Source organism: Mchenga conophoros, linkage group LG3 (genome assembly GCF_057382185.1).
Source record: "Mchenga conophoros isolate Kocher_MC1m ecotype Shallow Benthic linkage group LG3, M_conophoros_male_GT1.1, whole genome shotgun sequence".
Lineage (NCBI taxonomy): Eukaryota > Metazoa > Chordata > Actinopteri > Cichliformes > Cichlidae > Mchenga > Mchenga conophoros.
In genome coordinates this window covers 33215291-33231712 of record NC_140528.1, presented here as the reverse complement: position 1 = coordinate 33231712, position 16422 = coordinate 33215291, and the positions used below count along the sequence as shown (strand labels likewise).

Sequence of the window (16422 nt, the reverse complement as noted above, 5' to 3'; positions counted from 1 at the left end):
GGACCTCATCAACACCAGGGGCTCTGCCACCAAGGAGTTGTTTAACTGCCTCAGTGACCTCGCCCCCGGAAATTGGCGGGTCATTCCCCTCATCCCCAGACTCTGCTTCTTCCTCGGAAGACGTGTCAGTGGGATTAAGGAGGTCCTCGAAGTATTCCTTCCACCGCCTGACAATTTTCTCAGTCGACGTCAGCAAAATAATATTATTCACTTTATTTCTGTCTAAATTTGAATTCCAATAAATATTTTAGCTTGAAATAAGTGAAAAAAAATCTGCCAATGGAACAAGTTAAAACTCTCTATTTTTTCTCTGGTTTCAAGATTCACTGTCTTGAAAAAAGTTCATATCTGGTGGCAGACGCCCTCAGACATCGGTGCGTTGGTGGTTCTTTGTGTCTGGGGATGGGCGTCCAGGTACACACCGGCTCACTCCTTGGCGGCCGCTTATCGGGGCCTGGAGCCTGGAGCCTGGAGCCTGGGGCTCGCTCGGGCCACTTCGGGGGTGGGGTGCCCTCAGCCTCTCAGCCTGGGGCTCGGTCACTCAGGCACAGCTGGCTGCCGGCGGAGCTCACGGGCGCGTCACTGCAACCCCTCCTGGCTTCTGCTCCGCGGCTGCTGAGTGAGCCCTCATCTGGGACTCTCCTCAGCTCTTTCTGGGACAGTGGCGCGTCCATGCTCACAGGTGTACACACGGGTGCTCACACACACAAACTACACCCTTTTTGGCTCCTACCTTAAGGTCAAGGTCAAATTTATTTATATAGCACATTTCAAACAGCCGATGCTACACAAAGTGCTTAACAATATAGAAATGGTATTGAAAAGCAACAATGTAATACAATAATAACAATAAAAAACAATAAAAGGACAGTAAAAGAATTAAAACAATAACTAAACTAATTAAAATAAGACCAAAATGCTTGGGTCATAGTGTGTTAAAAGCCAGGGCATAGAAATGTGTCTTTAGTAAAGATTTAAATTGCTCAAGTATTTGTGCAGATCTAATATTTAAGGGGAGACTATTCCAAAGTCTGGGACCTGCCACAGAGAAGGATCTATCAGCACGGGATTTGAGGTTAGTCCGTGGGATGGACAGCATTAGTTTTGAGCTAGACCTCGTGGTTTTTCCTGGAGCATAGGCAGAGAGGAGCTCAGACAGGTAAGGAGGGGCTCGGGCGTTAAGTGACTTAAAAACAAAAAGTAAAAGTTTAAATTGGATCCTGTAGGAGACAGGAAGCCAGTGTAAAGAAGCTAAAAGTGGGGTTATATGCTCTCTCCGTTTGGTACCAGTTAGCAGGCGAGCAGCTGCATTTTGAACCATCTGAAGATGATGGATGGTGGCCTGATCTAGACCATAATAAAATGAATTGCAGTAGTCCAATCTGCAAGTAAGAAAAAGGTGAATAACACGCTCAAAGACATTAGCCGGAAGGTATGGCTTTACCTTGGCTAGCGTTCTTAACTGAAAAAAGCAGGACTGAACTACTGCAGTCACCTGCTTATTCAATTTAAAAGAACCATCAATATAGACACCGAGGTTTTTTACATGTGTTTTACAATACGAGGAAAGTAGCCCAGAGTGCTGTCGATATGATTAAAGTTGCCAAAAGTGACAACCTCAGTTTTATTTTCATTTAGCTTTAAAAAAAATTTAATGACAACCACTGTTTGACATCATCAAGGCAGCATAATAAGAGCTGGGGATGGTCTGACCCTGCTTTTAAAGGTAGATAAATCTGCAAATCATCAGCAAAACAATGAAATGAAATGCTGTACCGTGAGAAGATGGAGCCCAATGGCAACAAATAGAGTACGAACAGGGCAGGACCCAAAATAGAGCCTTGAGGTACACCGTATTTAAGAGGGGCTATTTTGGAGTTGTGGGGGCCCATACTGACATAAAAAAACCTTTCTGACAGATAGGACCGAAACCACTGTAAGGCAGATCCTTTTAGGCCAGCATGAAATTCTAGCCGTGATAACAGGATGTCATGGTCGACCGTGTCAAAAGCTGCTGACAAGTCCAACAATAAAAGGGCAGCAGGGCTGCCAGAGTCCAGAGTTAAATGAATAGCGTTAAAAATCCTTAAAAGTGCCGTCTCAGTGCTATGTAGTGGAGGCCGGAGACAGCCCTGATGCCAAAGGATCCCAAGAAGCAAGTGTTCTCACCCAAATACCTCGGTACTTCAAGTTCCTGTTAGGCATAGCAACAAAGAGGAATAAGGATTAATATGTGAGTGGGGCACACAAAGGAAAACTACACTGACCAACATCTGCACCACCTGCATTTACTACAAGAAAGCCTATGACTCTGAGCCTCACACAGGGATCCTGGAAGTGCGCAAGATCAACTGGACTGCAAGGACCTTCATAAGTCACCATCAAGTGCATTATTTACCAAGGAGTTGCTCTGTCCTCACAGCTGTTTCTTGAAGACGTTTCATCCGAGAAGCTTCTTCAGTTCTAGGGTTGAACCGTGGAAAATCCCAGATTTAAGCCCTGTGGGAGTGTCCCCCCAAGAGGGACAATGGTGTGAAAATGGGTGTGGGTCACAATCAGCCAAGGTTTTTGGGTGAGTTCATTGTGAAACCTAACGCCACCATATCATGTGATTTCCTGAGGTCAGATGGCCCAGGGTGTGAGTGGGCGTTAAGGCGTCTGGGAAGGATCTCAAAACTGGATTATAGATGGCAGATAGTTGGTGTTGTAAACCACCGCCTCTGTTCAAAGATGGTCGCTCACAGTGGACATAGATGGCTTGTGAACTTTTTTTAGGAACTGCATCACATGACTGTGTTATGATCGTGCTTTTAGATTTAACAGCTGCCTTTGATACAGTGGATCATAAGATTTTAATTTGCAGTTTAGAGCAGGTGGTGGGTGTTAGGAGTACTGCACTGCAGTGGTTCAGATCCTAATTGGCAGACCAAACTTTCTCTGTGAAACTTGGTGAGTTTGTATCCTCTGCTGCTTCTTTTCAATGTGGGGTTCCACAGGGTTCAGTTTTAGGCCCGCTTCTTTTCTCCTTATATCTGATACCACCCGAGTATATTTTCAGGAAACATGGGATTTCTTTCTACTGTTTTGCCGATGACTCCCAGATTTGTTTCCCACTTAAAAGATAAATGGTTTCTCAGTAGGCCCTCTGCTCAGATGTCTTGATGAAATAAGGGCCTGGGTGGCTTTGAACTTTTTACATTTTAATGAGCAGAAAACAGAAGTGATGGTTTTTGGTGGCACTTCTGAGACCACTACTATGGATCTTGGTTTGCTGGCACAGTATGTTAAACCAATCACCACTAACCTGGGAGTTTAAATGGAGGCAGATGATGAAGTTGAAAGCCAGGTCAGAGCTGTTGTAAAATCTGTCTTTTTTTCATTTGAGACAACTGGCAAAAATAAAGCCCATCTTATCAGAGCAGCTTTTTGAGACAGTAATCCATGTCTTTGTTACATCTAAGATAAGAGATGAGATAAGATGTACCTTTATTAGTCCCACATGTGGGAATTTTCTAGACTCCATTATTGTAACGCACTTTATAGTGGGGTTAGTGATGCATCTGTTAGGCGTCTGCAGGTTATGAAGCGCATCTTTTAACTGGAATAAAAAGGTCTGAGCACATTACCCCCATTTTAATTTCACTCACTGGCTTCCTGTCACAAACTGGTAGTAGGAACTCAAGAGCAGAGCGGTGTGACGTCTCCAAAAACAGTTTATTTACAGCACCAGTGCACGATATATACAGTGAAGGGAAAATCCAAACTCCAGGGAATCACAGGGTAGCTCTCACACACTCGCTCACGTCTTCTTGCCCAAACTCACACATGCTCACACGACAGGGAGGTCCGGGGAGGAAAGTCTGTAGCAGAGGAAAGGGAAGTCACTCACAAATCACAGGTATACTCAAGCACAGGTTCACAGGAGCTGGGAGAATCACTAACGTCTGTAGTACAATCATCCAGCGATGAGAGGATCTGTGTTCCAGCCTCAAATAGTGCTCCAGGTGATCACAGCTGATTGTTGACAGGTGTGTGGGCCAAGGGCGGGAGCCCACAGTGAGCTCCGCCCAGGCAGAGAGAGAGAAAACCAAACACCACATGCAGCCTTGTGGGGCCGGCCGGGCAGGCACGGAGACCATGACACTACCTGTACATTTTAGGGTCCTTCTTAAAGTTCTCTATTTGTTTTTAAATCTCTTATAGCCTGCCCCCACCTCTCTGAGATGCAACAGCCATATACACCTTTCCACTCCCTTAGTAAGCATTAATTTGCTTTGGCTGTAGCAGCTCCAAAGTTGTGGAACGATCTGCCCTTGCACATTAGGCAGGCTTCTTCTCTTTTTTGAGTTTTAAACTCTTCTTAAAACACATTTTTTTGCTGGCGTGTACAGCATTTTGTGAACCCTGGTTTTATTTTAAAGGGCTTTATAAATAAAGATGGTATCATACAGTATGGTAAAGTTAAATTAACACCTATAATTCACAGTTAAATAACAGTGGCCATTATGAAGTGTTACCCACTCAGTTCCTTTCTGTTACTGAATGAACTCCCACTGGTCACCATCAGCCTTTGCTGTGTTTGATTTGAGTATCAATCCCTCTGGTGGGCTGTACGGGTATTACATGTGAATGGCAGTAGATTTTTTTGTTGTTGTTTTTGCTGTTTTCTTCAGTTTTGTAACTAGAATTTAAATCTATCCTATAATATTTATGATTAAAAGTTACATTTAAAGAGAAGTGAAAATAAAGATCAATCCCAGCTGTGCTTAGATGCACTTAGATGGTGGGAAAATAGTTAAAAGAGAGTGGGAATCAACAGATCCAAAACTGGAAACATTTAATTTTAGTGTTTCATGTTGAAAAAGTGTCATGATTAAAGTTATGCATAACAGATTAAAATCACAGACTTGAAGCAGGAAGTTTTTAAATGTGCAAATAGGTTATTTAGGTTTTTACTCTAATGAATGCTTCTTTCATTCTAACAGTTTCTTCTTTACTGGCTGAGGCTTTTGTGAACACTCCTCCTCCTCCTGCTTTTAAAGAAGTGTTTCCTCTTCCTGAATGAAAACAATCCACAGGTGTGATGTGTGACATGGAGAGCAGCCAGAAAACACCTTTGGCTTCTTGGCAGGATTATTTAATCTCTTAGTCGGTTCAGGTTGAAGACTAACTTTGTAGATGTCTACTCTCTGTATAGCAACATGAAGATTTTGGATTTGTTTGTGATCCTCCTGTACGGTAAGAAAAGTTTCTTTTAAACTTATGACACACACACATATTTACACAAGCACACACACACTGGTTTTGCTTACAGAAACAGTCAGACAGGTTTGTGCATGTTGATCTGGAAGATAAGTTCTCAAATGCCACAGGTTATTCTCGCATAGTTAAAGCCAAAAGAGAGAATTGTTTTTTGTTTTAGGACCAAGTGTATGTTTGCACCAGACTTTTACCATAAGAAGTATGTAAATGAGAAAAAAGTGAACTGTAGTCCTCTCATTTCTTTTAAAACAATGACGGGACTCAAACACAAACACACTGAAGCTGAAGTCCAGCTGTAATCCAGGCCTGAGTTCTGAACAGTAAGACAGTCAGTGGGTAAAATATCACAGGCAAGGGGGAGAGATGACAGACAAAATATAAAAACAGCAAAGGTAAACACACACACACACACACACACGGCATTATTATAGACAGGAGAAACGTCTTGGAAATAGTCTTTGAGCATGAAGAATCCACATCTGTCACTGGTGGGCAGATAAACTGAATCCGTTGATACAGCCATCCTTGGATGTGTATCTGAGGCAAATGATCAGACGGAGCAGGTGGTGGTCAAACCACACCTCATCCAAAGTTTGGGCATGGAGGTGGTCACCACGTACAAGCTGCTGGGTGTTCACCTTAACGATAACCTGGACTGCTCAGAAAACACTCAAACTCGGCACAAGGACCAAAGTCGACTGTGCTGACAGGCTGAAGTCTGCAGGACATTACTGAGGATGTCTGCAATCTTTTATCCAGAGCTCTGCTGTGGAGGCGGCAGCAGAGAGAGGGGCAGGTAACGGCTAAATAGCCTGGTGAAGAGGGCCAGCTCTGTCCTGGACAGTCCCCTAGACCCCATAAAGGAAGTGGGTGGGCTATTATGCACAACATCTCTCATCCCTGCATGAGACTGTGGACGGAGACAGTGGATGGAGACTGTGGACGGAGACAGTGGACGGAGACTGTGGACGGAGACAGTGGACGGAGACTGTGGATGGAGACTGTGGACGGAGACAGTGGATGGAGACTGTGGACGGAGACAGTGGACGGAGACAGTGGACGGAGACTGTGGATAGAGACTGTGGATGGAGACTGTGGACGGAGACTGTGGACGGAGACAGTGGATGGAGACTGTGGACGGAGACAGTGGACGGAGACAGTGGACGGAGACTGTGGATGGAGACTGTGGATGGAGACTGTGGACGGAGACAGTGGACGGAGACTGTGGATGGAGACTGTGGACGGAGACAGTGGATGGAGACTGTGGACGGAGACAGTGGACGGAGACAGTGGACGGAGACTGTGGATAGAGACTGTGGATGGAGACTGTGGATGGACACTGTGGACGGAGATTGTGGACGGAGACTGTGGATGGAGACTGTGGAAGGAGACTGTGGACGGAGACAGTGGACGGAGACTGTGGATGGAGACTGTGGAAGGAGACTGTGGACGGAGACTGTGGAAGGAGACAGTGGACGGAGACAGTGGACGGAGACTGTGGACGGAGACAGTGGACGGAGACTGTGGATGGAGACTGTGGAAGGAGACTGTGGACGGAGACTGTGGAAGGAGACAGTGGACGGAGACAGTGGACGGAGACTGTGGACGGAGACTGTGGACGGAGCGCTATCACAGGTCCTTCATCCCGACAGAAGCCAGGCTGCAACATTATAAACAGGATAAACACTGTTTAGAAATATGTGTGTATAACTATCACTGCCTGCACTTTATGTGCACATAAAACATCTTGTGTTATTTTTCTGCACATAGCAACCATTCGCACAGAATCTTTTTATTATTTATTTTTTCTATTTTTATGTGGGATCAATAAGGTCTTTGTCTATGTCTGTGTCCTCAGTTTCCCAGTGTGCCTCAGGTGTGGAGGTACTAGAGGGGGCGGAGTTTGTTCTCCTGCCCTGTGAGTTTCCTACTTTTGAAGAAAAAGAATCCACAGCTGTGTGGAGTCGCTATGACCTCAATCCCTCCACAGTGCACCTGCGTCGACCAGAAGGCGATGACCTCCAGAACCAAAATGAGCAGTTCAGCGGCCGAACATCCATGAATCCTGACGCTCTGGAAACCGGAGACCTCAGTCTCACTCTGAAAAAGCTTCAGCTGTCTGACAGCGGCAGCTACACCTGCACCGTCCGTAAGTTTGGAGTAGAACTGGGTCAGTCAAGAGTGGAACTGCAGGTTCAGCGGGTCAAAGGTGGAGGTCAGTGCAAAGAGATTCAAAATCACATGGAGTGTCACAGAGTGTTAATCATTTTATGTTAACATCATGTAATGTTCATGTTTTCATTGTGTTATAAGTTCCCATCAGTGTCCCAGTGGCTCTGGGTGTCCTGGCTGTAGTTGCAGCTGTCATCGTGGGTGTTGGAGTTCACTTCAGAAGCTATTTTAAGAAAGGTATGTTGTGTATGTGTGACGTGTTTGCATTGTGAATAATCTGAATCATCCCTAAACCTCAGATTTGTTTTACTTGACTTGTAGTGTTTTTTCTTCTTCTTAATCTATTAGTTATGTTAATAGGTGGTTTTAATTGTCTCCTTTCTTTCAATAAAACACAAACCAGTGTTTCCCCATGTTTCATGTTCTTAAGGAATCCTCCAGCGCATTTTGCAGAACAGGCTCCCCTCACACACTTTACATGTCAAACATGGGGGCTTTGACAGACTGCGCGCACAAATCATTATTTGTTTTTCTTACTTCACAGTCTCACAGGTGGATGTGGATTCGGGGGTGGAGTCTGTTCAGCTGCCCTTTATAACCACAGTTTACCGACATGAACTGTAGAGTGGACTGACAGCTCCAACAGGATAGTGCACGTCTTTAAAAACGGTTCTGGCCACCTTGAAAAACAGCACTGGTTTTACAGAAATCGAACAATGATGAGGAAAAACCTGCAGATAGCTGTGGACCTCAGCCTGACTCTGAAATACCCGACAAACAGAGACGCACTCACCTACACCTGCACCGTCTACAGGGGGGAAAACATCCTAAAGAAGAAACAAGTGAAGCTCTACGTCAGAGGTGAGTGCTGTAGACAGAAGATGAAGATGTGAGTCATGAATTGAAGAGCTTGGTGACCACACTGATAATCTGTCCCTGAGGTGAACAGGACTTGATGAGTGAGCTACAGTAAGATCTATTAAGTTAGGTTTTTCAACCATTACTTTTTTATCAGCTCAAACTGAAGATGTGACACAAGTCCAAGAAATTGAGGAGTTTAAGAGAAATTTATAAAATGATTTAGAATGAAAATATTATAATGATAATGTTTTTGAGTCAATGTCAGCCTGAAAGCACCAGGATTTTAAGGATCAGATGTTTTCTTAAGGAAACTCACACGAGCTTCTTCTATTTCTTCTATTCCACACTAAAACAACCTCATTAAAATGCTGCACGCTTTGTCTGGGCCTGCATAGCCCAGAATAATAGCTTATTTAACAAAAGTTCATAATAATCTACATGTAGAGAGAAAATTCAAAGGAAATATTAAGTAGGCAAGCTCCCATAACAGTCTATGAACGTTTCCAGTTTGGGTGTAGGAAGTGAAGATAAAGACAGATGATAAATTTCTTCCCATAATTGATTTAGGACACCAAAGATAACACTGTGTCTGCTCAGTGGAGCAATGGGACAAATCCCAGGCTGCAGCCAGTCAAACATGTTTTCAGTGCAGATGTTTCACTTCATCCAAACAAAATGTTCTCAGTGCTGATGATGCTGTGTTCAGCTCATTGTGGTATTTTTTCTCCTTTCAGTCCCCCTGGTGGAGGTGGAGCAGGGGGTCGAGTCTGTGCAGCTGCCCTGCAAAACCAAACTTCACCTGCTTAAAGGCAGTAAAGTGGAGTGGACCTGCATTTACATCCGGACCACAAAGGTCCACGTGAATGAGAACGGCTCTGACCAGCCTGAAGAACAAGACCACTTTTACAGAGACCGAACGAAGATGAATGAAGACCTGCTGAAAACTGGAGACCTCAGTCTGACCCTGAGATACCCCACAGACAGAGACAACGAAGTCTACACCTGCACCGCCTACAGCAGCGAGGGAAACATCCTGCTGAAGAGAGAAGTGAGGCTTCGAGTCAAAGGTCAGAAATGAATTTAAGTCAGTTATTTATACAGCACCAAATCACAACAACAATTGCGTCAAGGCACTTTATATTATAAGGTAGTTCCTTCAATAATACAGAGAAAACAGAGAAAAACCCAACAATCATATGAGCCCACTATGGGTAAGTGCTTTGGTGATAGTGGGAGGAAAAACTCAGTTTTAACATGAAGAAACCTCCGTCAGAACCAGGACTGGGGCGGCCATTTCTGACCCATTCCAACAAAACGATGGCTGATAAACACACGTGCTGTGGTAGAGAGGCAGAGGTTATTAATGACTAATTATTACATTCAGAGAGGTGTATTAACACATCATCGCAATCACAATCAACACAATCATCATCTCGGCTCCTCTGACGACCTGTTTGCTGTTGCATGCTGCTGAAAGGCAGTGGGGAGAGGGGACACTCGGGCAGTGCATTTATCACGTATAATGTGTTTCCTGGATACACTGCTGCTTTTACAGCATTCAGAGATCGATGGCTCCGTGTCAGAGCTGGCTATGAACTTCAGACGGATCAGACTTTAACTTAACAAAAAAGTTATCAGTAGTTCTTTTCATCTTTCCTTATTACCCACACCTACATCCACTCTGTCAGGCCCAGGCTGCTCACTAGGGCTGGGTATCATCACTGATTTCTATAATCCCTTTGATTCCGATTCACGAGGTCCCGTTTTGATTCAATTTAGCCTCAGACAGTCAGAAATATTATAATTCTGATCATTTATCAGCACCGATACATGTGAGACTTCATCATAATTGTGAGCATCACAGCAGATGTCTTTGTGTGAAAGTAACTGAGGATAAAACACAGAAAAACATGAAGGAGATTTTCCTGGTCTGTCGTTTTATAGCAGATAACCTTAAAAATATTCTGCAGTAGATCAAAAATGAAAGAAAACCATGAATCGACATATGAACATTACCTGATGCTGCTGAAGTGAAGCAGAGCAAAGTTGCAGAGGTTCTTTTTAAAAGTGGAATCAATGATAACATTTATCAAATGTGAGTTGTAGTTTGGATCTTGTCTGTGAAGCTTCTCAGTGATCCAGGTCATCGTAGTCTAAGGAGTGTGGAAAGGAAAAACGTCTGGACTTTTTTAAGTTGCTTGAAGACGTTTCACCTCTCATCCGAGAAGCTTCTTCAGTTCTAGGACCTAATTGGTCACACTCTAGGGAATCCCCCGGCAGCCTACACCTATTGCAGCATAACTAAGGGAGGATTCAGGGTCACCTGGTCCAGCCCTAACTATGTGCTTTAGCAAAAAGGAAAGTTTTAAGCCTAATCTTGAAAGTAGAGATAGTGTCTGTCTCCTGAATCCACACTGGAAGCTGGTTCCACAGAAGAGGGGCCTGAAAACTGAAGGCTCTGCCTCCCATTCTACTTTTAAATACTCTAGGAACAACAAGTAGGCCTGCAGAGCGAGAGCGGAGTGCTCTGGGTAAACTGGTGTAAGATCCAATAAAGTGTCATCTTGTCATTATATGCTCCACTTTCTTGTAACTAGTTACCAAAATAGATTGTACTGATACAATACAATAGATACTTTATACCCAAAATGAGTTGAGATCAGGAGTATCTGTACTTCATTGATTTGATTGATCGCAATCTGTGTGTTACATGAACACACAGATTGTAGTTTTGGGTAAGTTTAAGGGTCCAAATATGTGTTTCACTCAATGATATACAGATGAATTTACACTTTTTATGTAATCTTTCTTTTTTGGATTTTTTGTTAATAAATGGTAAATGGCCTGTATTTATATAGCGCTTTACTCAGTCCCTAAGGACCCGCTTTACATTACACTCAGTCATCCACCCATTCACACACACAGTCACACACTGGTGACAGCAGCTACAGTGTAGCCACAGCCGCCCTGGGGCGCACCGACAGAGGCGAGGTGATAATTTGTCTCCCTTTATTAAAATCAAACTACCATAAAAAATTAGAGACTCGTTCTTTCTTTGTGAGCAGTCCCACTCAAATCCTACTAAAGTGGACTGAAGGCAACAATTCAAAAGAAATGAAGAACAACCAATAAAATACATTATTGAATTATTATTGTACTTGTCTTGCTCTCAGCGAAGGCGGTCGCACTTTTTCTCCTCTTTTCTCCCTCTTTTCTCCCTTTTCTCCTCACTCCCTTATCTTCCCAGGGAAGATAAGGGAGTGAGGAGAGGGGACACTCGGGCGACATGACAACCCAATCCTGTGGGTTGTCATGTCTTGTGCTGTGGACATTTATGTGCTTTTTGTGCAGAGGAGTTTTTTTGTCTCCTGTTCTCGTGCTGTCCTACCATGGAAGCACAGCATGAGTAGAGGACTCTTTTTTTCCTCTTGTACTTTCCCATTGTAGTGTATATTTCAGTGTTTTTCTGTAACGCTACCGATCTTTGACTTGTATCCTCATGTGATGTCTGTGTTGTGTGTGTAAGGTCGAGGGGGGGGTCCCATTTCACTGCAGGGCAACCTGCATGTGGCGAATAAAGCTTTGATTGATTGATTAATCCTGAATTAAATGAGTGTAGTATATTTCATCTTTAGGAAATCAACACAAGCAAAGACAAATATCATAGTTTGAGCTTAAAATTGAATATTAAAGTTCTCTTTGGAATCATTGAATAAAACTGCTGCTGTGTCATGTTGTGTTTGTTGTCCTCTCAGTCTGTCAGGTGGACGTGGAGGAGGGGGCGGAGTCTGTCCAGCTGCCCTTCACAACCACAGAAAACCTGCCTGGAGATGCTGAAGTGGAGTGGTGGCGCTATGAACCTGAACCACCGATGACTGTTCACAAATATCACGCCGGCTCTGACCAGCCTGACGCACGAGACCAGTTTTACAGAGAGCGAAACGAAATGACAGACGACTCACTGAAAACTGGAGACCTCAGTCTGACCCTGAAACTCCCCACAGACAGAGACACTGGAAAGTACATCTGCAGAGTTGAGGGGAAAGGGATCAAGAGAAAGAAAACAGTTCTGCTGAGAGTGATGAGTCAGTGCAAATACCTATGAAATATTTCTTACAGTGTATTTGTTTATAAAATGACAATAATTAAATGTAAATATCAGACTGCAGCATAAAGAAGCTTAATAAGGTGTTTTCTAGATTCACTGCTGTCTGTACAGCTCATGTTGTGTTTGTTGTCCTCTCAGACTGTCTGCTGGAGGTGGAGGAGGGGGCGGAGTCTGTCCAGCTGCCCTTCAAAACCACACAAAACCTGCCTGAAGATGCTAAAGTGGAGTGGAGACGCTATGAACCATACAGGAAGGTCCACGTGTATAAGAACGGCTCTGACCAGCCTCACAAACAGCACCAGGTTTACAGAGACCGAACGAAGATGAATGAAGACCTGCTGAAAACTGGAGACCTCAGTCTGACCCTGAAACAGCCCACAGAGAGAGACAGTGGAGAATACATCTGTAATGTCTGCAGCAAAGAAAAATGCATTTCAAGAGAGACCACGGTGCTATTAAAGGTCAAAGGTCAGTATGAAAATATAAGTTTGTCTCTTGTTGTCTGTCCCTGTCTGACTGTCTTGTCTCTGCAGAGAGTTCAGGTCCAGGATCAAACAGGGGACATCAGGAACAGAAGCAGCTCCATTGATCCGACTCCTCTGATGGCTGATCAATCAGTTTGATCTGTGCTTAGTTTAGGATCAGCTTTTAGTTCAAGTTAAAATTAAAGTCCCTTTGTCATGACTACACTTTAAGAAAGGGACTGGAGCACACCAGCCTGCGTGGCAGAGTTCCAAGACTGTTGGGGGAAAAAAACCCTGGACTGATGAGTGTGTGTCATTACACACTGCATTTCAGAAAAGGAAGCTCATACCAACAGTAAAATATGGTGGTGATAGTCTGATAGTCTGAGGCTGTTTTGCTTCCTCGGGACCTGCAAGACTTGCCTCCCTAAATGGAACCATGAATTCGGCCCTCTTAAAGAAACAATTCTTTAGGAGACTATCTGGCCATCCGCTCTCATCTGACCTGAAGCGCACTTGGTTTCTGCAGCTGGATAATTATGCAAAACACCCAAATAAGTCAAAGTTCTTACCTGAATCTGATTTATATGCTGTGACATGACCTTAAAAACGTGGTTCATGCTTGAAAACCCAGCAATGTGGCTAAATTACAACAATTCTGCAACAGTGAGTGGGCTGAAAATCCTCCACAGTGCTGTTAAAGATTTATTGCAGGTTGTTACAAATGCTTGGTTGCAGTTATTTATTAAATTCAGGGGGCAATAGCTTTTTCTGACATGTTCATCTAGGTTTGGGTTTTTTCCACTTAATAATAAACACGTTTATTTAGAAACTGCATTTTGTATTTACTTCTGTTCTTTGGATAATATTGTAATTCAATTAATGTTTTATCACTCACCTTTGAAAGTTCAGGTCAGGGGTTAACGTGTAATAATGAGAAATAACAGAGAAAAACAAAAGGAAGGTGCAATGAGACATAGGAAATCATGATTCATGGCAAATGAAATTTATCAATAATTGAAAGCCATCCTGACAGTTATTACAAATTAATATTAGCAGGTTCAGTCCCAACTGATGACCTATAAAGATCTGTGTCATTACCAAAGTGTCACAAAAGAAACATCTCATGATGGGTAAACCAGTGAGCCGTCTCAAAACCTTCACAACCGTATTGTTGCAAAACATACTGAAGGTATTGGTTCTAAACTACTGAAGGTTCTAGTGAGCACTGTTGGGTTCTTAATGCAGAGGTAGAAAGAACATCATTTCACCATATATAATAATGATCAGAAGAGTCGTTGAAGAGCCAAGGTGCTACAGAAAAACCTGGAATCAGCAGGTACAATTGTTTCAAGAAGGCATGGCATGTAGGTCACCATCCATGCTGCCATTGCTGAAGAAAAAGCATGATGAAGAGCATTTAAAGTTTGCTGAACATTTAGAGAAGCCAGTGAAATATGGTCTGGTCAGATGATCATATGATTGTTCGGTTTTTCTCTGTAGGGTCTACCTTACAATATAAAGGTAACTGTTATTGTGATTGGTCGCTATATGAATAAAATTGACTGGAAATGAAAAGATGACATTTAGTCCTTGCCAAGCTCAATACAGGAAGGCTACATAGATAAAGGTCAGTAAAAATAGTGTTCAAGCTTGTGGTTTATTTTCCAGCTCTACATAAGAAACGCTTCAACCACGAGTGATGGCAGGTCACTGATCATCATTTATACATGTAAACTGGTTGTCTGTGTAAACGAACTGCTGCTACTGCTCTAATCCAGCTGAGCACTCAAGACTCAGCTATTCACACACTGCTTTCTAAGCACCCTTATCAAACACTCACGTTTGGATGGAGGCGTCAGAAGAAATTTGGCGTTCAGTATCTTGCCTAAGAATACTTCAGCATGCAGACAAGAAGACACATTTAGAAGACAACCCACTGCATCACATGAGCCTCAGTCAGTGTTCACAGTGCACAGAGAGATCCTGCTGGTTTGCTGTTTATGCATTACTAATGTAGATTTATTGTTGACATGCGTGTTTAAGGTTCGGTGCCCAAACTGACAGTGACTGATGGCAACATTTAGACTGAAAACCAAACAATGAAACTCTGAGAGACAAGGACGATTATCGACTCTGTCCACACAGTGGAAAATTTGTTCTTAATAGAGGAAACATCGTCTACATAACAGACCCAATCAGAAGTAGCGATGCTAAACACAGCCGCTGTGGTTTCCTGTTTGATGAAAACAGGTCGTCTGCCTTCATGTTCAGTCGTCATGTTACAGACTCTAACTGAACTGAACCTTCAGCAGGTTTTGGACGTTTATGAGACAAATTTAAATCACAAACTTTCATCACTTTAATCCTGCAGGTTTGAAACTGTTTTCTATTATTAGAAAGATTCTTTGTGTATTTCAGGTAAAGTGTGATGCTCATATGTAAATAACATCTTGTTTTGTTTCCTGTCCAACTGGCCAGCTTTGAGATGAAACCAGTCATTTTTAACCAGGACATGTCCTTTAATGCACATATTAAACAAATATGTAGGACTGCTTTCTTCCATCTGAGCAACATCTCTAAAATTAGAAATATCCTGTCTCAGAGTGATGCTGAAAAACAAGTTCATGCATTTATTACTTCTAGGCTCAAAATCGTTTTCTGTGCCTGTCATGAACAGCTGTGTGGCAGGCAGAGGCAAGACCCAAATGCAGGACTTGGAAACAAAGGGGTCGGCTAAAAGAGGCAGCGTTATTAATGTTAGAAGATACTCAGAAAGAAACATAAAAATACAAGAAAAACAAAGAAAGAAAATTAGAGAATATAAACAGGAAACTACGAAGGAAACATAGAACTCACAGAAGAACACAGCAAAACAGGCACGAGGGAGACTGAGGACCTAAACACAGGGATGGGATTACAAACACAATGAGACAGAACACAGAGAAAACAGACAAACGCAGGTACGTGAGCGGGGAGACTGAAAGAATAACAAAACACAGAGAAGAGGCTGGCACAGACTGGACACGAAGGAAATAAACATGAACAACAAGAAATAGAGAATAAGAAATATAAATAATGACGACTCTGACAAATAAGGGAACCTGAGCTCAAGAGACACCAATATAGAACCAGAACAAAGGTCATTGAAACAAGAGAACAAATAAACACATAGTCCATAACAAACACAAAAACTAGCTCAAAGACTGAGGACCATCACAGGACACTCTGTGTCAAACATGAGTGTTCATAAGTTCAGAGTATTGATCAGTTTGAAATGATGGAAGCAGCTCCTGAAAGTGACGACTCTTCACCTCGCAGTAGACCTTTGTCAGAGTTCAAGCTGCACAGACTCAAACCAGCAGCAGGTTGATTTCTTTAGTTCCCCGTCAATCCTGGTTCCTCAGGAGGAACTTGCTCCCACAATGACATCACTGTGTGAATGAATGGGAGTGAATGAAGAAAGGAGGAAGCTGATGACTGCCTGTAAATGTTCCCATGGTGACTGACAGAGTGAGACTGTCCACAGGAAGTCTGCAGGTCTGTCCTCAGCTT

General features: G+C 43.1%; 1 pseudogene; it reads left to right on the top strand.

Annotated features, from left to right (window-relative positions):
- The first annotated feature begins 7051 nt into the window (after positions 1-7051).
- Positions 7052-13696, top strand: LOC146578252 (uncharacterized; annotated as a pseudogene).
- The last annotated feature ends 2726 nt before the right edge of the window (positions 13697-16422 follow it).